The 23,800-nt window shown below is 41.6% G+C and overlaps 1 non-coding gene across 1 annotated transcript; it reads left to right on the top strand.

Moving 5' to 3' along the window:
* Positions 1–15,514: 15,514 nt before the first annotated feature.
* Positions 15,515–15,621, top strand: LOC141597942 (small nucleolar RNA R71). Its single transcript, XR_012523150.1, has one exon. It is a non-coding gene; the product is annotated as a small nucleolar RNA R71 (small nucleolar RNA).
* Positions 15,622–23,800: the final 8,179 nt, after the last annotated feature.

Below are 23,800 nucleotides of genomic sequence, written 5' to 3'. Positions count from 1 at the left end.
CTTCGAAAAATCTTTGACAAACCTCCTGTAGTACCCAGCTAGTCCCAAGAAGCTTCGAATTTCGCCCACATTCTTTGGGCTCTGCCATCTAGTCACGGCCTCGATCTTGCTAGGATCCACTGACACCCCCTCCTTGGAAATCACATGCCCCAGAAAGACAACTTTCTTCAACCAAAACTCGCACTTACTCAACTTGGCATACAACTGATTCTCTGCCAGAGTTCTCAACACTATCCTGAGATGCTCCTCGTGCTCTTCCTCATTCTTGGAGTAAACCAAAATATCATCGATGAATACAACCACGAACTTGTCCAGGTATGGACCGAACACCCGATTCATCGGGTCCATAAACACAACCGGGCGCATTGGTCAATCCGAAGGGCATGACCACGAATTCATAGTGTCCATATCTGGTTACAATGCGGTCTTAGGGATATCCTCGTTCTTTATCCTCAGTTGATGATAACCCGACCTCAGGTCGATCTTCGAGAAAACTCCAGCCCCACTCAATTGATCAAACAAATCATCGATCCTTGGCAGTGGATATCGGTTCTTGATAGTCATGTTATTCAACTCTCGGTAATCCATACACAGCCTCAAACTTCCATCCTTTTTCTTGACGAATAGGACAGGTGCTCCCCAAGGTGAAACACTGGGTCTAATATAACCCTTCTCAGCCAACTCATCCAATTGCTTCTTTAATTCTTCCATCTCTTTTGGTCCCATACGGTACGGTGGTTTAGAAATAGGTCCAGCTCTCGGCTTTAGATCGATGGAGAAGTCCACGTCGCGCTTAGGTGGTAGCCCAGGAATCTCTTCCGGAAATACCCCCTCAAAGTCTCTCACCACAGGTATGTCAGAAATCCTAGGGGTCTCAGACTCTCTATCCCACATCTGACACAAGATCAACTGGTCTCCCTTCCTCAGACTCGATTTCAGGGTGTTTACAGAGATAAATTTGACTTTGGGTTTGATCATGTAGCCCTTGTAGGTTACTCTGACTCCCTTAGGTCCTCTCAGAGATATCTTCTTTTGGTAACAGTCAATGAAAGCTTTGTACTTTCCCAACCAATCCATCCCTAAAATCACCTCGAACCCACCCAATGGAAACTCAATAAGGTCACAAGTGAAAGACAACCTCCCAATCAATAGGTACACAGGTATAGATTCTATCACAAGGCACAGAGACTCTCCAGGGTACTATAACAGAATCGACCACTCTATCATATGTAGTAAGGTTCAAGGCTCTAACATGCTCCCTAGATATGAATGAATGTGTGGCACCCGAATCGAATAACACAAAGGTGGGTTTAGAGTTGACAAGAAATGTACCATCCACGACATGTGCATCCTCCTTTCTTTCTTCCTTCCCATGGCAAAGAGCTTGCCACTGGACTTAGCTCCCATCGACTCGATGAAGCGGTATTGGGTTGCTTGTTCCCCTCGTTCTGTTCCTCTCCGAAATTACCACCCCGCTGGACCGGGTTTTGCTTGCTACGGTTCGTAGTTGTTGTAGCTTCCTTGATAATCATTACTTGCCCCGATCGGGCACCCCTCCATAGCCGATGTTAGGAGTACGGTAGTTGTTGTATCCCGATCCCGCTGTCCGAGACCCACCAACCTGGGATGTAGGTGTTCTAAGCCCCCGTTGGTTTCCTCCGAACTTTGGCACTCAAATTTCCTGTGTCCCAACTTCCCACACCCGAAACAAGTGACCCTGGACGCATTACCTCCAATACTAGCACCTCTAAAACTGGCTCCGCTTTGGTTCCTCATCCCCCCAGGAGCACTATTGATGGAGTATCCACTGAACTTGCCTGAATTCGGCTTCTTGGCCCCAGTATTATCACTGACAGTTTCCGACTTTCTCTTCTCGGCTTTTCCTTTCTTATCCTCCTTGATCTCGGAGAGCCTTTCACAAGACTTCACCACCCTCAGATAGATGTCCTGAACGGTGGTAGGTGGAGCTGCCGTGAGCCTCTTCTTGATATCCACCGTCAATCCCCTCTCAAACCTCATAGCCAGCATGGTCTCGTTCTTAGCAATTTCATCGATATATGAAGCCAACAGTCGGAACTTTCTATGGTATGTGTCCACCGTCATGTCCTCTGTCATCTTAAACGTATCGAACTCCTCCCTCGACTTAGCTTTCCCGAACTCGGCATGAATCGTCATTAGTATCACTTGAAATTCTAACCAAGACACGTATCCTTCCTCAATATCCCTAGCAACATGTCGAATCTCCGCCTTATTCCTATTCCACCACTCCCCAGCTGTAGCCCTGAGGTAATGTGCAGCTTGGTCTACTTGCAGCTCTTCAGGACAAGCTATCAGCTCGAATAGGTTGGTGAACTCCCGACACCAATCTCCCAGCAAGTGAGGTTCCCCCTCTCCAGTGAAAATGGTAGGGTTATGCCTCGCCACTATTATACTCATCTTAGCAGGATCCATTCTTTTAGCCTTTAGGGCCTCATTCTCAGCCAGTAGTCGGTCTAACTCTTCCTGGGTGATGTTTACATCCGTGTTCCTTTTTGGAGGCATGACTACAAGAGAATTTTAGGAATTAGCTGCAACACAAAATCACCTTGGCAACTCTAGCCAATTCTATCACTCTTATCCTACTTGTCTATCTAGCATGGTTTAGGGATCATATAACCGCATATCACTAGACGTAGCCTTCTAACACAACTTTATAGAGATATAAGTATGAATCAACCTTAAAACATGCCAAGTATTATGCCACAACCTCCCACCAACTCTTTATGCAACAATTAACATATCAATCAGTTAACACTTAGGCAACGATATATGAAGTCATGCTCAACATCATGCAGCTTCTCTACCCTTCCTCTCATTTGCACTCAGGGTTCCCGGGTCAAACTGAGAGGGCCAATGTTTCGATGTGAGGGGGCCCCTAACTCATCCCTTACCTTTAGTGTGCTCCTAACAGTTTTGTCCCGGGGTTCATTTTATTTAGACTCTTCCTATATTCATTGGATTCATTGGTTTAGGCCTGAGGATCGTTCGCTCTGATACCACTTTGTAACACCCCCATTTATTTAAGGGCCTGAACTAGGACTCCTCAGATAAAGAAGGGTGTTACCATCTCTAAACCCGAGGCGAGAGATAACAAAGAGAAAGATAAACAGATTTTAAATTAAAAGTTTATAATGTTTACAACGGAATAAAACATGTCTCAAATCGAAAATAAAGTCTGACAACTAAACAAAACAAAAGTGGGCTAGCTCTAAGTCAAGTGATCCATGCTCTCTCCCTGCCAGCTCCCAATGTCTCAACAACCTGTCAATCTGCTCCCCATTAAAAGGATCATCACAGGCATACACGAATACACAGGGTCAACCACGAGGTTGAGTAGGTAATACGATATAATAAAGAATGCAATGCTATGATCCTCCATTCAACTCCATCACACACATCCCGAACGCATTGACCATACCGATCCCGGTAGACTATATATCGACCGTAGTCGATCTGCCAGCTCGCAGCTGAGGACACCAGGGCAAGTCCTGCAGAACCCGCCTGGGCCTTAATCACAATAATCTCATCTCCTCCAACTCCAACTCCGATGCAAATGCAATGTATGAAATGTATGAAACAATAATACTCAACAAGATAATTAAGGTAATCAGATAAGTCATATAATCACCAAACATGCCAACTCTTAATAATCGTAAGAACTCAATCAGTGTATTCCTCTACCTCAGTACTGCAGTCAAATAGTCGGGTGCTCAGTAATATTTCACAACAAATTCGCCCTCTGAAAGATAAATAAATAATAAACAATTACTTAAACCATTCCCGTTCCCAAAATAGAAAGTTACTAAAAATAGAAACTTCTTAAAATGGAAAGTTTCCTTAAGTGGAAACTTTCCCGATCTAACAGCTTTTCTATTTTACCAACCCGACTCAAACCCGTCTCTAAACATTTAAGTAACTCGGGAATTAATTAGCTAAATAAGAGTACGATATAAAAAAAGATAAAACAAGTTATACGATTAAAAGAATCGAAACAACACTAACTAATCCTATCAACCCGCCTCCTACAACCCGCACCTTCACTCTCTCCCACACCCCTCACGCATCGCCTAAAACCACCACGAACACCACCAGACCTTCTCCCCTCTTCGACCCCACCACCAACAACCGACCCCAACCTGGTCGACTGCCGCCGGCGAGTCGAACCAGAGCCGTCCTTTGGCCTGGTTCACCACCGTGCCTCACCAAACACCCCCCTGTCCTCGACTCACAACCACCGCAGCCATCCCCTAACCTCTGCCAAACCACCACAGCCCTGCTCGCCGTCAGACCACGCACCCAGACGCCGTGACACCACCGTTTCGACCTCCCCCGAGTCCACGGTGGTGCCACCCCAACCTAAACATCTACAACCCGCCTGAAAACCCCTGCTAACACCCGTTTGATTAACCCTGTCAATAACCCCTCTCGCCGCCAATTCTGCCGCTAAGAACCTCCCTACCCACCACCAATAGGGACGACACAAACCACCCAATACCATATCCCCGACACCAACCACCAACATCACCTCCCTGAGTCACGACACAACAAACAAAACCCGACAGAAAACGAAAACAAAAGAGAAGGTTGCACTCATACCTTTTTCCGCCACCTCAACAGCCACCAGGGTTAACTATGGACGTCGACAACCACCCTAAGGCCTTCCTTGCTGATCCGTCAATAACCACACTCACTCTCTCTCTCTCTCGATTTGCGTGTTGGTTGAGAAATGTGCCGTTGAAAATGAGATAGGCGGGTGAGGGAGTGGGGTTTTGTAGTGTTAGGGTAGAATTAGGTTAAACTTAGGTTAAATGGTTAATTGGGTCATGGGTAAACGGGCCTGGGTCAACGGGTAAATGGGTAAGTGTAGAAAAAGAATTAGTTGACGCGACTTCGTTCAGTTAAACCCGTCTTAACAAGTTTACGAATAACTCGATCTTACGATATCAATACGACTAAGCAATTAACTCGACTCAATTAGCGATATAAAAATACGGAGTATTACAGGTTGAGAGAAATCTTTTCAGGGTGGTACCTGGCGAAGATCCTTGTAAGCAGATAGAGCTCTTTATAGAATATTGCTTCACCATTCCTTTAGCTGCTAGGGTGACGCAGGATGGAGTTAAGGGAGTTATTTTCCCCTTTTCTTTGACTGATAATGCCCGGGAGTGGTTGAGAGATTTGGACAGGGAAGTTGCCGGTGTTACTGACTGGAATTCCCTAGCTCTAGCTTTATATAGACGATATTTTCCACCACGGCGCACTAATGCGTTGAGAAGCCAAATTACTTCATTTGAGCAATTGCCTACTGAAAATCTGAATGGGGCTTGGACTAGGTTCAAGAGACTCGTCCGATCTGTACCTCATCATGGCTTTAAGCGTTGGTTTTTATGTACCCAATTCTAAAATGCATTATATCCTGACCAGAGAGCTATTCTTGATAATGCAGCCAAGGGGAGGTTCCAGAAAAATGTTGAGGATGATCAAGGATGGCACCTTATTGAAGAAATGACCATTCATGTCGCCGAATATGTGGTGTGTCGTAAAACTCGTCGTCAAAAGTTACTCAACAAAAACAATATTTATAATTTCACCAACTACTCTTAGTAAAGAGGCAAGCAAAGGTCGGATCCTAAGGGACGGGTATTGATGTAGGATTTATAATTGTAATTGGTCGTGTCTTAGGGTGTCATAATTTAGGGTTGAGATAGGAGATTAATTAAAACTAATCAGCAATAAAAACAAAGTAAGGTAGATAAAATGAAAATGTGAACAATTGATTAAAAGCACTAGGGTATCATGGGTTCATAGGGGAATACATGGGAGTTGATCATACAAACATGTTCCCGAATTATAAGTAAACAATTATTGTTGTGATGGGATCGAGTTAGTGTATATCTTACAATCCCTAAGAAGGTTTAGGTCCCGGAGCCGAATCGATTAGATTATACAACACCTACAAGTTGACTTAATCCTCCCTATTCAACATTACGCATGGTCTAATGAGGCCCGAGTTGATTTATGTCTTACAAGCCTCATTGAAAAGATAAGTGATGGGTAAAAAATGTAAGGATTCATAGGCTCGCATTTCATCAAACATAAAATGTGCATAAGTTGAAATCACAACAAGCAAGCAAATAAATTATGTGGACATATTAGATTAAGCATGAATCTTTCCCCATGTTGGTTTCCCCTAGTTACCCATTAATCCTAGCTAAGGAAACTACTCACTCATGATCAAGTTTAACATGCTAACAAGGTTGTCAATCACATTAACAAGGCAAAAAATGATGAATGAATGAAAATGATTAACAATAATTAAAGCAAGGATTAAGAGAATTATACCTATGGAGATTCCAAAATAATAATGCAAAGAATAATAGAAGTACTTGATGATTGATGGAAGGTTGCCAATCCTCCAATAAACCCAAATAATCTTCTAATTATCCAAAATAAATGAAGAACAATAAATAAATTAAGGAAAGATTAAGTATTGAGATTTGTATTAAGACTGAATTAAGAGTTGATTACAAGATTAAGGAATGATTAGAACTTGATTAAGGAAGTATGCTAATCTAGGTAGTACAAAGGGGTGTTTATACTAAAGATTAGGTACATAAATTAGGGTTACTAAGGGCTTAAATGACTATTAAGACCCTTAATAAAAGTTGAGGAAATGCTCCTCTCCAAGGAGATGAGCATCTCCGTTTTGCTGGTCCCGTGTGGATATGCTCATCCCGAGCGGCTTGGGTGCTGGCATGGTGGGTTCTGTCAGGAGATCCGAGCAGATCATAGGGGAGACGCTCGGATTCTATGGCTTCAAGACGAGCGTCTGAAGCTCGGGACGCTCGGATTGTGGTGCAGGGAGACGCTCGGATTGCTGGCAATCCGCTCGGATCCTGGGTCAGACACTTCTTTTCTCTTCAATCCCCAACAATCCGCGGGGATCTTGTTGAGGATGCAAGGATCCTTTCATCATTGCCCAATCTACTTTATTATCTACATAGGCCTTCTAGTATCGTCTTTCCTTTGATGCTTGGTCATTAGATGCGATCAATTTAACTCCATTTTGCCATGTAAATGCAAGGTTTGCACTCCTCTCCTACCAAGGAAACAAAACCTCAAAGAATATGCAAAATGGGAGACTAAAGATAGTAAATGACCCAATTATGCAATATAAAACATAGGAACGAGGCTAATTCGGGGACTAAATGCTCTCAAATATGAGTCACATCAAACATCCCCAAACCGGACCTTTGCTCGTCCCGAGTAAAGAGGTGACAAAAACTAGGACCCTTATTCAAACTAACCTACTAATATAGCCGATGTGAGACAATTAGCGGGTCTCACTCCGCCCCTTCAACTCACAACAAGACAACCATGAGGTAGGATGCCTTCTTGCAAGGCAAGGTGGGGCTTGCCAAAATGGTGATACATCCAAGCATTAAAGCACACAAATCAAGTAATGGATGCATCTACAAAAATGAATAGCCACTTTCCTCATCTAAGTGGCAGAAATTATCTAAAGGGGAAGCAATCCAAGGGTACACATTTCATTATAGATATGGTTTCTTCAAATTACTAAGCCTAGGAGGATACCAATAAACCACCTCCAAGTTGTGTCAAGCTAGGGTACTTTTGTCCTCAATCGTTAAATGCTTTCGTCAAGAGTAGACTCCCTATGGTGTTAGAAACACTGGAGGATCGCGGAATTCCCCTTCTTGTCTAGACAAGAAGAAGGGTCGTCCCCTCTCTACCATGCACAAAAGTGGATACGATGTAAAAGGGATCAATAGAACTTGAGTTTCATATGGGAGTTTGCTTTTTGTTGTTGTTTTTCCCCCCAATTTGTTGTGGCATTTGACATTTTGAGAACATTTCTTTTTGCCATTTCTTTGATGTTTGGCATTTCAACGCTTGACAATTTTAACTTTTTGCATTTCTTTTTGAACATTTTCAAAGCTACCCCATTTGTAGTGAGGGTGCTTATTTTTGAAGCATAGGAGTTTTCATTTTTATTACTCCTGTTTCTTTTTGATGCATTTGCAAACTTTTTGGCTTTCATTTCGATTCTTGAACTCAAATTTTGAACAATTTTTGTGCCCATTCCCTTTGATGACAAAATGTGGTAGAATATGGATGATGGTTGCATGGTTTCAAGGGTCACCTTGGAATAAACGGTAGCCAAGGAGTTATCACATCACAATGTACTCTTGACTAGGCCTTAATCCATGGAACAAAGGATACTAGCATGACACATCCGAGGGTGTTTTACAAGTATTCTAACAAGCAAAGTCTTAAGAAGAAAAAGTATCTACAAGGGCCTTATATACACTTGTCAAGTTTCCCAAATAGATGTTTTCACAAAATATTTCCTAGATGCAACTATATGCCATGAAGCAACTAGCATTTATACAACCTAATGCATATGCTTCTACCAACTATTATGCCAAATAATCTAAATGCAATCCTATAATCACATTTTTTATACCGCATCAATCAAAATAAAGCCGCATAGTCATTAACATAAAGAGGAAAAAGGAGATTGGAAAGATCATACCATGCGGTCTTCAATATCCTCATGTCTCGGATGTGGCGTAGTCGATCAATGTGAAAAAGGATGAACAAACACAATATATACAATACTACACTACAAAGGAAATGAACATGTTTTTGGGTTTTTGCATTTTTCAAATTTTTATGGTTTTTATGATTATGAAATAAAAGACATGTTTTTGTATTTTTCAAAATTTTTCAATTTTTATCATTTTTGTTTTAGCAAGTCATGTTAGAATTTCCCATCCCTACACTAGTATGGGCATTGTCCTCCAATGGCCAATACGATAGGAAATTAAGCAAGCTATATGAAAATGCATGATTCCTAAGCTAAATGCAAACTATATGATACATATATACAAAAGTGAATGCAAACTAAGCTATGATATATGATGCATGATTTTTTGTTTGGTTGGAGAGCATAATTTAAATTAAGTCCCAATGCATATGCTTGAACTTCCCCAAACCAAGTGAGAGTGAGGGGGTTCATGCATAAAGAATGTTATGCATGTAAACTAAATTTTGTCATTTTGGATTTTTCATGGTGGAAACGATAAAAGACACCTCAATGGGACCGAGATGGGAGTCCTCTAAGTGTTGCTAGGACTCAAAGAAATGGTCAAGATAAAAATTCAAGAAAAACAAGAAAAATGAACAAAGCTTAAAGGAGGTGTAGGAAACTCACCAAGTATTGTGGCATCCTCCCAAGAGCTTGCTAATCCTCAATCGTCGCCCATGGCGATGTCACTACCATCTCCATCATCATCATCATCCTCATCCTCACTAGCATCATTGTCATCATCTACCTCTATAGACCCGGAGGCTTTACCACTATCACTTGAGCTTTATTCTTCCTCCTCACTTCCTTCTTCTTCTTCACCTTCTTCATCTTCTTCTCCACCACTCTCAACAACAACCTCCTCATCACCCATGCTAGCATCCTTAGGAGCATTAGGAAAGAAAACTTCCATATCCGCCCAACTAGGCAAAGGACATGATGGGTCAAGAAGTCCTTACCTAGCTAGGTGTAAGAGGGGCGGATATTGAGCTATATATGAATTGACTCGGTCTTCATGGGCTTGCTTGTGCATTTGTTGCATCAAAAGAGTCAAGTAATCATTCCCCACCGTAACATTTTCGGGTCGAAACTCATGGTAGGTGAACGGGTAGGGAGGAGTGATAATAGAGGAGGAGGGCTCGGCAATGGCCTCCCTATGGTGTTGCATTATGGACTCGGCTTCCTCGGAGAGTGGGAGAAGATAGTGCGGGCTACGGACATTGAGCCGGCAAATTTTGTTCGGTAGGATGAAGGACTTGGCATCTTTTGTAAGCCACTCAAATTTGTTGTCAAGATTGTCATTCTTGACCCAATGGAATTTGTGAACCATAGTGGCTAGATCAATGAGGTGACCGCTCTTAACCGGCTTATAAGTACCATATTTGTTGAAATTCCGGTTGAAGTATTTTGCAAACCAAGTTACCAATCTTCCATTTACTATAAAGGCCGCACCTTCCTTGCCATGATCGATATTAAGCCACCTTTCGATCAAAAGTTGAAGAATATTGTACTTCATGGTGAAATTTCTATCAACATTCAAGGTTAACTCGAGATAGATAAAATCAAGTTAGGTGAAGTGGTTTGTTCCCTTCCTAGCAATAAGAGTATTTCCCACTACCTTGTGCCACACCCTTATACCCGGGTGATGAACATAAAGGGCACGACATTCATAGAAGGATTCGAATTTCCTCCCGGTAATAGCTTTCCACAAAGGGGCGGGATCATATTTTGTTGAAGGTTTCTTCACATAAGTCGAGTCATTATCAAGATCGAAAACTTTGGCAAACTCATTAAAGGACATCTTCCTATCCGCATTCTCAAGGCGGAATTCAATGTTCGTTCAAGTCTCCACCATTGTAACTTTCAATGAACTTAGAAATTCCAAGGTGAGGGAGGGGTAGGTCAATTCTTGCATATTAAACAATGTAAGCAACCCCATAGACTCAAAGAAGTTTTTGGTCCTTTCAAGGACACCCAATTTGGTCAAGGCATCTTGACAAATAAACTTGGTGGGTAAAATCGATTTCTTAGCAAGAGACACAAATTTTTTCCTATGAGAATCGGATGTGAAAGTTACCTCCGGATATTTTTCTAGTTGCTCAATAACCGGGATAGAAGTAGTAGCTTCAACCATAAGAATATGAGTTTCTTGAATTCCCATTCTTGCTTGTTGAACCACCAAAGCCTTTGAGGCTTGAAGTGCTTGTTGCCTTTTGGAAAGGTTTGGTTTTGTAGGTGCCTTGCTTCCACCTTTGGTCCTAGCCACTGTTCTTCTCCTTGTATGTATCAACAACTAAAGATTTGCTTGAATTCATCTAGTATCCTCAAGCTTCAATGAATCCTAAATCGATTTAAGATTTTCAAAATTTGCCTTTAACCCTAGAAAATCGATTCAATTTTTGAGGATTTGGATGTTTGAATGGCTTTTTGATGATAGAGGAGTGATTTGTTTGAGTTTTGAGGAAATTTGGAATTGATTTGGGTGAATTTGGTTGAGGAAATTGATTTTTATGGTTGGAGGGATTGAGGGTTTTGAGGGTTTTGGAGGTGTGTTTGTGTTTTGAATGAGTGAAATGAAATGGGAAAGGGGGGTTTTAATCCCGTGTTTTTGTATTGTAGCAGGGGAGACGAGCGTCTGCAGCACGGGACGCTCGGATTCTTTGTCAGCCAGTTTCATAAAATGCAACCCGTGCTGAGACGAGCGTCTTCAGTAGGAGACGAGCATCTTGTTGATAGGAGACGAACAGATTCTTTTGAGGATGCTCGGATTCTTGGTCAGGGAGAAATCCCAGATTTTAATAGAAGCAGGACGAGCGGATTTCTTTAGGAGACGCTTGGATTTTCAGTCAGAGAAAAAATTTCCCTTTCCAGCTCTCTCAGGATGAGCGTTTTTCTCACAGGACGCTCGGATTGCAGCCAAGATGAGCGGATTCTTCCTTAGACGCTCGGATTGCCCCTGTACCTCACGGATTCAGTTCCACCCCTGGTTATTCCGTAACCCAAGTCATTTCTTCTTCGTTCCTTTGATCCTCATTGTGGGGGCACTACGAAGGCTTGGATAGCCTAGGCAATTGTTATCCCCACACTATGTCAAAACACTACACATCAATAAACATATAAGTCCCTCCCTCACTTTCTCTCAAAATGATAATCTTGATCAAAGCATAAAAATATAAATCCAAAATTGACAAAAATGCAATGCAATAAGTAAAATGCAAGTTAAGGGGTTAGAATATTTACAAATGGTGGTTTAGGGAGGACTCCACCAAACTCTCATTCATGTATGAGATGTCAAGGGGGCATAGCCAAGGTGTTGTTGATGTTGCTCAACACCTTGAAGAAGTAGTCGAATGCTTGTTCATTTTCATTATAAAGATCATCAATAGACCTTTGCATATGTTGTTCTTCATTGTGGTGACTTGAGTTAACATGGTCACCAAAGCCTTGGTCTTGGGTGATAGCATTACCAATATAAGTATTGAATAATCCTTCAAACTCATCATCCCATAAACCGCATACTTCATTAGCTTGCTTCCCAATAGTATTATGAGTTGATGAAAACAACTCATCTTCCTTCTTGTACGTCATTATGGCCGATGAGGCCTTCTTCTTCTCTTGTCATGAGTGGTGATGAGCTATTCAAGCTCTCATTTTTGTTGAAACATTCTTGCTCTTTGGATGGAGCGTCTTGGAGATTATCTACTTTCTTCTCCTATATGGGCGGTGATTCTTTACCCATAGCTTGTCCTTTGCATTGAGATGCCAACTTCTTCCTATCACTTTCTCGGCTATAATGATCAACCATGAAACATGGCTCATGTAAGCGGGGAGCTCTCATTGTCTTGTGCAACGTATGGGGTGGGTTGGCGGAAGCGTCTTGATTCGAAATCTTGGCTTGCTCGTGGTTAAACGCCATTTTTGTGAATTTTTGACGGATGAATATTTTTTTTTTTTGTTTTTTTGTGATGAACAGTACCACGTGAACAGTGATTTGTTTTTTTTTTTTGTTTTTTTTTTTGTGTGAACTTTGGAGATATTTGCTACCGTTAGACCTATAACGATAACAATGGTTTGAATCCTCGTAACGCGACAAGGAAGTTCCCCTTAAACGTTGGAGCGCGTCCGCGGTCTAAGTCGAGAATCGAAACGCGTCGATCTCAATTTTGTCTCTACACGAGAGTAAAACCATACTAATGCTTTGACGGTTCAGAGAATAATTCTCAAAAAGATTTTTAAATTCTTCAAGATGTGTTGAAATGAATTACAAACCAGCCTTTTATAAGGCCTAAACCGACCTAAGGGAGGGGGATGGGGAAAATCAATTTTGACTTACAATAAATATAATCTACCTAGTTCCTAGCAAAATCTAGTAATTTAAATTTTGAAGAAAATTGAGTTGACATCGTAAATTACAAAGCAAAGAAAAATAAATTGTCTTTGAATTTCCGCAACAAGGTTCACACGGCAGCCCTAGCCGTGACCTGCAATTTTTGTTATCCTCGTTTTGCGCGCTTGCTCTTATTTGTCAACTCGTAACTTGATCGTCCGTCGTATTTATTTTGGACTTAATTAGACGGAATTTATTCATGATTCCCGCTGCAATTTATTATAATTTTTACCCCCCCTCTATATGCATCATCTTGTCAAGGTTAAAAGTGATTGTTTCATCTCCCACTTCAAGTGTGAGCTCTCCATGTTTCACGTCAATCACCGCTCCCGCGGTGTGTAAGAATGGTCTTCCTAAAATGATAGGAATGTTGGAGTCTTCCTCCATGTCAACAATAACAAAGTCCACCGGGATGAAGAACTTGCCAATTCTTACCGGCACATCCTCCCATACCCCTAAAGGTGTCTTCGTTGATCGATCCGCCATTTGAAGTATGATATTAGCGCACTTGAGTTCTCCCATTCCTAGCCTTTTGCACACCGAGTATGGCATGACACTCACACTTGCCCCAAGGTCACATAGAGCTTTGTTGATTGTAGTGTCGCCAATGGTGCATGGGATAGAGAAACTTCCCGGATCCTTTAGTTTTGGAGGTGAACTTCCTTGTAGGATGGCGCTACTCACCTTGGTGAATGCAATAGTCTCTAGCTTCCGGATGGATTTATTCTTTGTAATAATATCTTTCATGTATTTTGCATAGGCCGGAACATGGTTAATCAATTCGGTGAATGGGATTGAGACTTCCAAGTTCTTCACAATCTCCATGAACTTTCCAAGTTGTTCATCGAACTTAGGCTTAGCTTGACGACTTGGAAATGGAAGTCTAATCACAATAGGCTATTTCTCCTTAGCCTCCTCTTCATTCTTCTTCTTTGAAACTTCTTGAATGGTGGGTTCTTCTTCTTCCTTAGAGTTTTCAACTCCTTCCTTGTCACCAGCATTCACAACATCTTCATCAATGGGCCTCTTCGGCCCTTCGTACCTTGTACCACTCCTCAAATGGATGGCACTCACCGACTCATGTCTTGGGGGATTACCTTGAGGTGGTAATTGCCCCTTTTGTGTTTGAGAACTAGAAGATACTAATTGAGACATTTGGGTCTCCAACATCTTTGTGTGAGCTAGTATGTTGTTAATAGTGATGTCTTTTGCTTGGCTATCCTTTTGCATTTGAGTGAAAAACTCTTGTTAGTTCTTTTGCATTTGGAGGACCGCTTTTTGAACATCAAAACCTTGGCCATTTGTTTGATTGTATGGAGGTTGATTTTGATAACTTTGGTTTTGATTGTAAAAGGGTCTTTGAGCTTGGTTTCTCATTGGAGGTGGGGTGTATGTTTGGGGGTTTTGAACATTTTGACTTTTGTATGAAAGATTGGGGTGGAATTTGGTGTTCTCATTGTAATAGTTGGAATAAGGGGTGCCACTTTTATATGCTTGGAAAGCATTCACTTGTTCACTTGTTCCCCTACATTCACTTTGGTCATGTCCCAAAGTTCCACAACTCTCACATACTCCACTTGGAATTGATGATGATGCTACCATAGCATTAACATGTTGCTTGGGTGATTTGGAGGCCTCTTCAAGTTTAGCCGTGGCCTTCTCAAACTTCAAATTAATGGTGTCAATATGAGCACTAAGTTGAGCACCCAGTTGAGTAATGGAGTCCACCTCATGTTTTCCTCCTCTAGTAGCCTTACGAGGTCTACTATATTGTGAGTTATGGACCGCCATTTCCACAATTTTGTTCCATGTTTGATTGTCATCGATTTCGGTGAACATACCATTTGATCCCATATTGAGAATGTTTCGGGAGTCTTCATATAAACCATTCCAAAATTGTTATACAAGGAACCACTCGCTAAGTCCATGGTGTGGATAGAGGTGGCAATCGGGTCACTCGGGTCGGTTACGGGTCGTGTCAAAGCGGGTCGGGTCATATCGGGTTCGGGTTGTGCCGGGTCAGAATCGGTTTGGGTCGGTTGCAGTTCATGTCGGGTCATCTTCTGGTCGGGTCATCAGCGAGTGGCAAGGCGGGTTGGGTCGTTAACGGGTCAGTATCGGGTCAGGTTATCACCATATATTTTCTCATATGTTTTTAGTTTTAGATAGGTAATTTTATGTTTAAACAACGTATGGTGTATTAATTGAAGTTTTTAATTGAAAATAATTAAGATTAATGTCAATTTTGTATTATTTACACCATTATTAAGCTAATTCATTATCAGGTCATCTATCGGGTTGAGTCAATATCGGGTCATGGGTCGGTTCAGGTCGGGTTCGGGTTGGAAAAAATAAGGGCGTTATCGGGTCGGGTTGGGTCGGTTTGGTTCGGTTTCGGTTCACCCAGTTTTCGGGTTGTATCTGGTCGGGTTTCGGGCTGGTCGGGTCGGGTTCCTCGGGTCGGGTCAGCTTTTGCCAGCTCTAGGTGTGGACAAGATCGACAAGTGTCCTTGAATCTCTCCCATGCTTCATACAAAGATTCCTCATCCCTTTGTTTGAACCCGGTGATTTGGGCTCTCAACATGTTAGTCTTCTCCGGAGGATAGAATTTCTTGTAGAAAGCAAGTGCCAATTTCTTCCAAGAATCAATACCAAGAGTAGCCTTATCTAGGCTCTTCAACCATTGTGTCGCGGTACCAATCAAAGAAAAAAGGAAATAAGACCCATCGAATTTGGTCTTGAATAACTCCGGTTTGAGAAATCGCATCACAATAGTCACAAAAGTCTCCATATGAGAATGAGGGTCTTCACTAGGCATCCCTCCAAATTGACTTCTCTCAACCAATTGTATAAATGCGGATTTGGCAATGAAATTACCTGTTAAATGTTGTGGTGTAGGAGTACCATTTGGTAGGTTCTCCTCGGTTGGTACGGAATGCGATGAAAATTTAGGCATTGTGGGTTAATTTTGTGGTGGGTTTTGTATTGGGTTATCCTCTCCTTATCTTGAAAAAGGGTTGATGAACTCAATGTTATTTGGTTGGATGTCCACAATCTCACAAATACCTCTCAAAGTATTTCTAGCAAGTCTTCTATTGTTGGTCAAAGTTCTTTCGATTTCAAGATCAATGGGTAACAAGTTACCTTGTGATCTCCTAGAGATGCAAAATATCAAACAACTCGAAAACAATTAGAACAAACCTTGAGGAGATTGACTTCCCTAAGGTAAATAAAGACACAACTAAAAACAATTAAATAAAATCAAATCAAGTTAACACCGTCCCCGGCAATGGCGCCATTTTTGGTGTGTCGTAAAACTCGTCGTCAAAAGTTACTCAACCAAAACAATATTTATAACTTCACAACTACTCTAGTAAAGAGGCAAGCAAAGGTCGGATCCCAAGGGACGGGTATTGATGTAGGATTTTCAATTGTAATTGGTCGTGTCTTAGGGTGTCACAATTTGGGGTTGAGATAGGACATTAATTAAAACTAATCAACAATAAAAACAAAGCAAGGTAGATAAAATGAAGATGTGAACAATTAATTAAAAGCACTAGGGTATCATGGGTTCATAGGGGAATACATGGGAGTTGATCATATAAACATGTTCGCGAATTATAAGCAAGCAATTATTGTTGTGATGGGATCGAGTTAGTGTATATCTTACAATCCCTAAGAAGGTTTGGGTCCCGGAGCCGAATCGATTAGATTGTACAACACCTACAAGTCGACTTAATCCTCCCTATTCAACATTATGCATGGTCTAATGAGGCTCGAGTTGGTTTATGTCTTACAAGCCTCATTTAAAAGATAAGTGATGGGTAAAAAATGCAAGGATTCATAGGCTCGCATTTCATCAAACATAAAATGTGCATAAGTTGAAATCACAACAAGCAAGCAAATAAATTATGTGGACATATTAGATTAAGCATGAATCTTTCCCTATGTTGGTTTCCCCTAGTTACCCATTAACCCTAGCTAAGGAAACTACTCACTCATGATCAAGTTTAACATGCTAACAAGGTTGTCAATCACATTAACAAGGCAAAACATGATGAATGAATGAAAATGATTAACAATAATTAAAGCAAGGATTAAGAGAATTATACCTATGAAGATTCCAAAATAATAATGCAAAGAATAATAGAAGTAATTGATGATTGATGGAAGGTTGTCAATCCTCCAATAAACCCAAATAATCTTCTAATTACCCAAAATAAATGAAGAACAATAAAGAAATTAAGGAAAGATTATGTATTGAGATTTGTATTAAGATTAAATTATGAGATGATTACAAGATTAAGGAATGATTAGAACTTGATTAAGGAAGTATGCTAATCTAGGTAGTACAAAGGGGTGTTTATACTAAAGATTAGGTACATAAATTAGGGTTACTAACGGCTTAAATGACTATTAAGACCCTTAAGAAAAGTTGAGGAAATGCTCCTCTCCAAGGAAATGAGCATCTCCGTTTTGCTGGTCCCGTGTGGATATGCTCGTCCCGAGCGGCTTGGGTGCTGGCACGGTGGGTTCTGTCAGGAAATCCGAGTGGATCATAGGGGAGACGCTCGGATTCTATGGCTTCAAGACGAGCGTCTTAAGCTCGGGACGCTCGGATTGTGGTGCAGGGAGACGCCCGGATTGCTAGCAATCCGCTCAGATCCTGGGTCAGACACTTCTTTTCTCTTAAATCCTCAACAATCCGCGAGGATCTTGTTGAGGATGGAAGGATCCTTTCATCATTGCCCAATCTACTTTATTATCTACATAGGCCTTCTAGTATCGTCTTCCCTTTGATGCTTGGTCATTAGATGCGATCAATTTAGCTCCATTTTGCCATGTAAATGCAAGGTTTGCACTCCTTTCCTATTAAGGAAACAAAACCTCAAAGAATATGCAAAATGGGAAACTAAATATAGTAAATGACCCAATTATGCACTATAAAGCATAGGAACGAGGCTAATTCGGGGACTAAATGTGCTCAAATATGATTCACATCAATATGGAAATCCTCGAGGAGGTAGGTACGTAAATGAATTGGTGGTAGCCGAGGTGTAAAGTCCTAGTAGAAGGTTAGGCAGTCTGGAGGTTTTACAAACTACGGGTGTGCATGAACAAGTTTGTGCCATAACTGAGCATGAGGTAGTTTGTGGTAGATCCGGTACGGAGGGGCACCACCCTATAACTTGTATGGCGGATATAGAGCGCGTTCTTGCCTATCAAAAGTTCAAGCAAGGAGTTCCATTCTCTAAGTTATATGAAGATTTAACAACAACAAGTACCTCTAGCCCTTCAAAACCAATGCCACAACCAATTGATTCATCCTCTACAAATGGAGAGCTCGCAGAACTGAAGTCCCTAGTGTTGAACTTAACGCTTCAGTTCGGAAAGAAGTCCGACAATAATGAATACGCTATAGAGGAGTTGCAAGATCAAGTTGCGCATCTTTCATTCACACAAAGTCAAGTGAATCAATCACCTCCATGTGACCCGGTCAATGCCATAAATCTCCAAAGCGGTCTTACTTATGATGGACCAAAAATGCCGGAAGACGGGGTTGTAGCAGCTGATGAGACCCCGAATATTGATTTTGAGGAGTTAAGTAACGATGTCCCTGCTGAACATCATCCTGCAGCTCGATCGAGCGATTTCTTAACTTGATCGAGTGATTTATCCAACACAGGCCCTCGATCGAACATAATTCCAACTCGATCGAGAAAAGCACAAATTGAAGAATTCGATCGAGGAGTTAATTCCTCTCGATCGAGTGACTTGGCCAAAAATATTGTTCGATCGAGTGATTCTGGCTCTCGATCGAAACATGCTGAAATTGAAGAACTCGATTGAGAGGTGCACATTCCTCGTTCGAGTGCTTTTCCTGATGAGACTGTTCGATCGAGTGATATTAGTACTCGATTGAACACCAGTACCAGCGGAAGTTCAGTTTCAAAGTCTAATTCCGCTACCGTGTCATCTTCCCCTGCTGTGGAGGTGTCACGTTCTGATAAAGATAAACAGAAGGTCGCGGGCCCGCTTATTCCTACCAGGGTTCCTTATCCGAGGCGTCTGAAGGATGGTTAGGTCGAGCGAAAGTACGGTAAGTTTGCGGACGTGGTCAAGAATCTTCAGGTAACCGTCCCTTGTACTGAACTTATTACCCAGGTACCTACTTACGCAAAATTTATAAAAGACATTTTGACGCGTAAGAGGGAGCTTAGTGAATTCGAGACTGTTGCATTTATGGAAGAGTCTATTAATTTACTTCTTAACAAAGCTCCACCGAAAATGAAAGACCCGGATAGTTTCTCTATTACCTGTACCATAGGGAATAAAGTGATAGATAAGGCTCTTTGTGATTTAGGAGCCAGTGTTAGTATCATGTCTTTTTCTGTCTGCAAGAAGCTTAATATGGGTCACATTAAAATAAATAACATTACATTACAGATGGCTGATAGATCTGTAAGACGACCCTTGGGTATATTAGAGGACGTGCCTGTCAAAGTAGGCAAGTTCTTTATACCAGTGGACTTTATTGTTTTAGACATAGCTGAGGATACCCGGACCCCAATTATACTAGGAAGACCATTCTTATGTACAGCTGGGGCCATTATTGATGTCAAACAAAGGCGTTTGACTCTTGTAGTGAGGGATGATGCGATCACTTTTAGTCTGCCCAGTACGCTTGCTCGGCCAATGATAAAGGATACGTGCTATTCAGTTGATATTGTTGATGAGTTTGTTTATGATTTCTGGTCGGGTTCTTTTATAAAGGATCCTTTAGAAGCTTTGATGATTTTAGATGAGTGTGCACATAACTAGATAACAATGATGTTGTGTTGGATTTGCTTGAAGCTGCTTTAGATGAGCGTGAACTCACCGACACTGAAGGAGAGAGAGTGGAACAAATGATCAATACTCTTTGCGCCATAGAGGTAAAGGTACCTGAGCGTAAGCCTCTTCCTTCTCATCTTAAGTATGCTTTCTTAGATGATACAGAGCAATATCCAGTCATTGTTAGTGCCAAATTGGATGATGATTAGCTGACCGCTTTATTAGCTGTCCTTAAGAAAAACAGGAAAGTTATGGGTTATTCATTGGATGACATTAAGGGCATTAGTCCTGACATTTGTATGCACAGAATTGAGCTTGAGGAAGATCACAAGCCTTGCAGATAGGGTCAGCGCCGACTGAACCAGAAGATGCAGGACGTTGTGATGGCTGAGGTAATGAAGCTGCTCGATGCAGGTATTATTTATTCTGTTGGTCATTCTAAGTGGGTGAGTCCAGTTTAGGTAGTTCCTAAAAAAGGAGGGACTACTGTGGTCACGAATGACAAAAACGAGTTGATACCTACTAGAGTAGTAACTGGTTGGCGGATGTGTATAGACTACAGACAGCTGAATGCCGCCACAAAGAAAGATCACTTTCTCCTTCCTTTCATTGATCAAATGGTAGAAAGGTTAGCTTCTTATAAGCTTTTCTGTTATCTAGATGGATACTCAGGGTTCTTTCAGATCCCTATTCATCTAGACGATCATGAAAAGACTACTTTTACTTGTCCTCAGGGTGTTTTTGCTTATCGCAGGATGCCTTTTGGTTTATGTAATGCCCCTGCCACCTTTCAAAGGTGTATGTTGGGGATATTTTCTGAGTATATAGAGTCCATTATGGAAGTCTTTATGGATGATTTTAGTGTCTATGGAAGTGACTTTGCTAATTGTCTATCTAACCTTGATAAAATGTTGCAGCGCTGCATTGAGGTTAATCTTGTGCTTAATTGGGAGAAGTGCCACTTCATGGTCAACGAGGGAGTTGTCTTAGGGCACTTAGTTTCTGACAGGGGCATTGAGGTTGACAAAGCAAAGGTGCAAGTGATTCAGCAATTACCTCCTCTTGTTAATGTCAAAGGAGTGAGGAGTTTCCTTGGTCATGCTTGCTTTTATCGCCGATTTATCAAGGACTTTTCAAAATTTGCTAAACCGCTTACACATCTGTTGCTTAAGGATGCCCCTTTTGCATTTACTGATGAACGTCTTTTTGCTTTTAACAGGTTGAAGCAGGCCTTGATTTCGGCACCGATTATACAGCCTCCCAACGGGGACTTGCCGTTTGAGATTATGTGCGACGCAAGTGACTATGCACTAGGAGCTGTGCTAGGCCAGAGGAAAGACAAAGCTTTGAATGCAATATACTATGCGAGCTGAACTCTGGATGAGGCTCAAGTGAAGTACACCACCACTGAGAAAGAGCTGTTAGCCGTGGTCTATGCGGTAGAAAAATTTCGTTCTTATTTGATAGGGTCAGAAGTTACTGTTTTTACTGACCATGCAGCGCTGAGATACCTTCTTGCTAAGAAGGAAGCTAAACCACGGCTGTTAAGATGGATACTCCTTCTTCAGGAGTTTGATTTGCAGATCAAAGATAAGAAGGGTGCTGAGAATGTAGTAGCTGATCATCTGTCGCGACTATCACATCAAGAGGGAGAAGATTCCTTACCTATTGATGATTCTTTTCCAGATGATTCATTATTTGCTGTTTTGTCTTCTATTATTAACCATGACCCTTGGTACGTAGATTTAGCTAATTATGTTGTTAGTGGCACGCTGCCACCTAACCTTTCTTATCAGCAGAGGAAGCGTTTTCTCTATAACGCTAAGCAGTACTTCTGGGATGATCCTTATTTATTTAAGGAATGTGCAGACGGTCTCTACAGACGATGTATTCCACAGTGGGAGACCAAGGCAAACTTAGAGGGTTTGTCATTCATCCTCTTATGGTGGTCACCACGGTCCATCGCGCACTGTGGCTAAGGTACTTCAGTCTGGCTTTTACTGGCCCACTTTGTTTGCTGATGCTAAAATATTTGTTTCAGCTTGTGATGCTTGCCAACGCTCCGGGAATATTTCTAAGAGACATGAGATGCCACAAAATAGTATCCTAAAGGTCGAGGTTTTTGATGTTTGGGGAATTGATTTCCAAGGACCCTTCCCGTCTAGCAAAGGTAACAGGTATATCTTAGTAGCTGTAGATTATGTGTCTAAGTGGGTGGAGGCGATTGCTTCACCTAATTGTGATGCCAAGACCGTGATTAAAATGTTCAAAAAGATTATCTTTCTCCGATTTGGTGTCCCTAGGGTCGTCATTAGTGATGGGGGAATGCATTTTAAAGAAAAAACACTAACTTCTATATTGTCTAAGGTTGGTGTCCAATACCGGCGCGGTTTGGAGTATCATCCCCAAACTAGTGGGCAAGTTGAGGTCTCTAATCAAGAGATTAAAGACATTTTGGCTAAGGTAGTTTCTAAATCATGGAAAGATTGGAGTCTTAAACTAGAAGACACATTATGGGCTTATCGGACTGCCTTTAAAACACCGATTGGTGCATCACCATATCGGCTGGTTTATGGGAAGTCTTGTCATTTACCTATTGAGTTAGAATGTAAGGCTTGGTGGGCTATACGTGAACTAAACTTTGATCCTACGTTGTGTGGTCAGAACCGTTTATTGCAGCTAGATGAACTAGAGGAGTTTAGGCTAAATGCCTATGATAGCTCACGCATCTACAAAGAGAAGACACAGAGATGACACGACAAACGGATCATACCTCGAGAATTTCATGTCGGGCAGAAGGTGTTGCTGTTTAATGCCCGACTGCGCTTATTTCCTGGCAAGCTGAAGTCCAGGCGGAGCGGCCCTTATACAGTGACTGGTGTCACTAAATTTGGGTCCGTTGAATTAGAGTGTTCCGACGGTCAAAGATTCAAGGTCAATGGTAGTACGTGAAGCATTATCATGAAGCGAATGATACAGACAGAAGAGTCGAAGTTCTCTACTTCAATAATCCTGATGAGCCAGCTAATTGAAGTTAGAAAGGTCGTGCGAGAACTCTTAAACCTGCGCTATCCGGGAGGCAACCCGGACTGTTTTGTTGTACTTTTGTTTGAACTAGTTATTTTATTTTCTGCTGTGTGTTTAGACTTTCGTTACGAACAAACGCTGAACTTGTGCTACTCGTATTAGTCTTATGCTCGTTCTGTTGCGATTTTGCAGGTGATTGGGTCGATCGAGTGGTTTTCTCATTCGATCGAGCACTTCTGCTTGTTTTTCCTCTCGATTGAGTGTTTGCCTTGCTCGATCGAATCCCTGCAAATACCTACTTCTCGATCGAGCACCACATCTCCTCGATCGAGCATTTCTGGCACCTTAGCTACTCGATCGAACCTCTCTACCTTTCTCGATCGGGTTCTGCTGCCATATCTCGCCTGCTGTGATGATATTAGGCTATTTGTGACCTCCCATATTCATGGTCGGTTTGGGGAGGTCCCTCCTTTACGTTGTCTTGTAAGTTTTCCGGCTCCCGTTCTCCTTTTCTCTTTAGTTTGCATTTCTTTCCCTTTCCTTGGTACAATGAGGGCATTCTACGGTTTGGTTTGAGGAGGTATGCATCCATATCTGTGTCTGCATGTTTTGTTGCATTCCAGTTTACACTTTATTTATTTTTGCTTGCATTGTTGTTTTTATTTCAAAAAAAATCAAACCAAAATCAAAAAGAAAATCACGTTTATTACTGTATTTAGGTTGAGTCCGAACGTTGAACTTTTACGCTACTTTGAGTCCCTTTACCCTTACCTTGCATATTCTTGACATTCTGTTGGCATGGTAATGTGTGTAATCTACGAGTTTTTGTTTCACTCTTATCTGAACGAATAAACTTGACTCTTATATTGGCAAGCTACATTTACATTCTAAGGTTTAGAGCT

This window comes from Silene latifolia, chromosome 8 (assembly GCF_048544455.1).
Source record: "Silene latifolia isolate original U9 population chromosome 8, ASM4854445v1, whole genome shotgun sequence".
Lineage (NCBI taxonomy): Eukaryota > Viridiplantae > Streptophyta > Magnoliopsida > Caryophyllales > Caryophyllaceae > Silene > Silene latifolia.
Note: the sequence above shows the minus strand (reverse complement) of the source record. Positions and strands in the feature narration are given on the sequence as shown.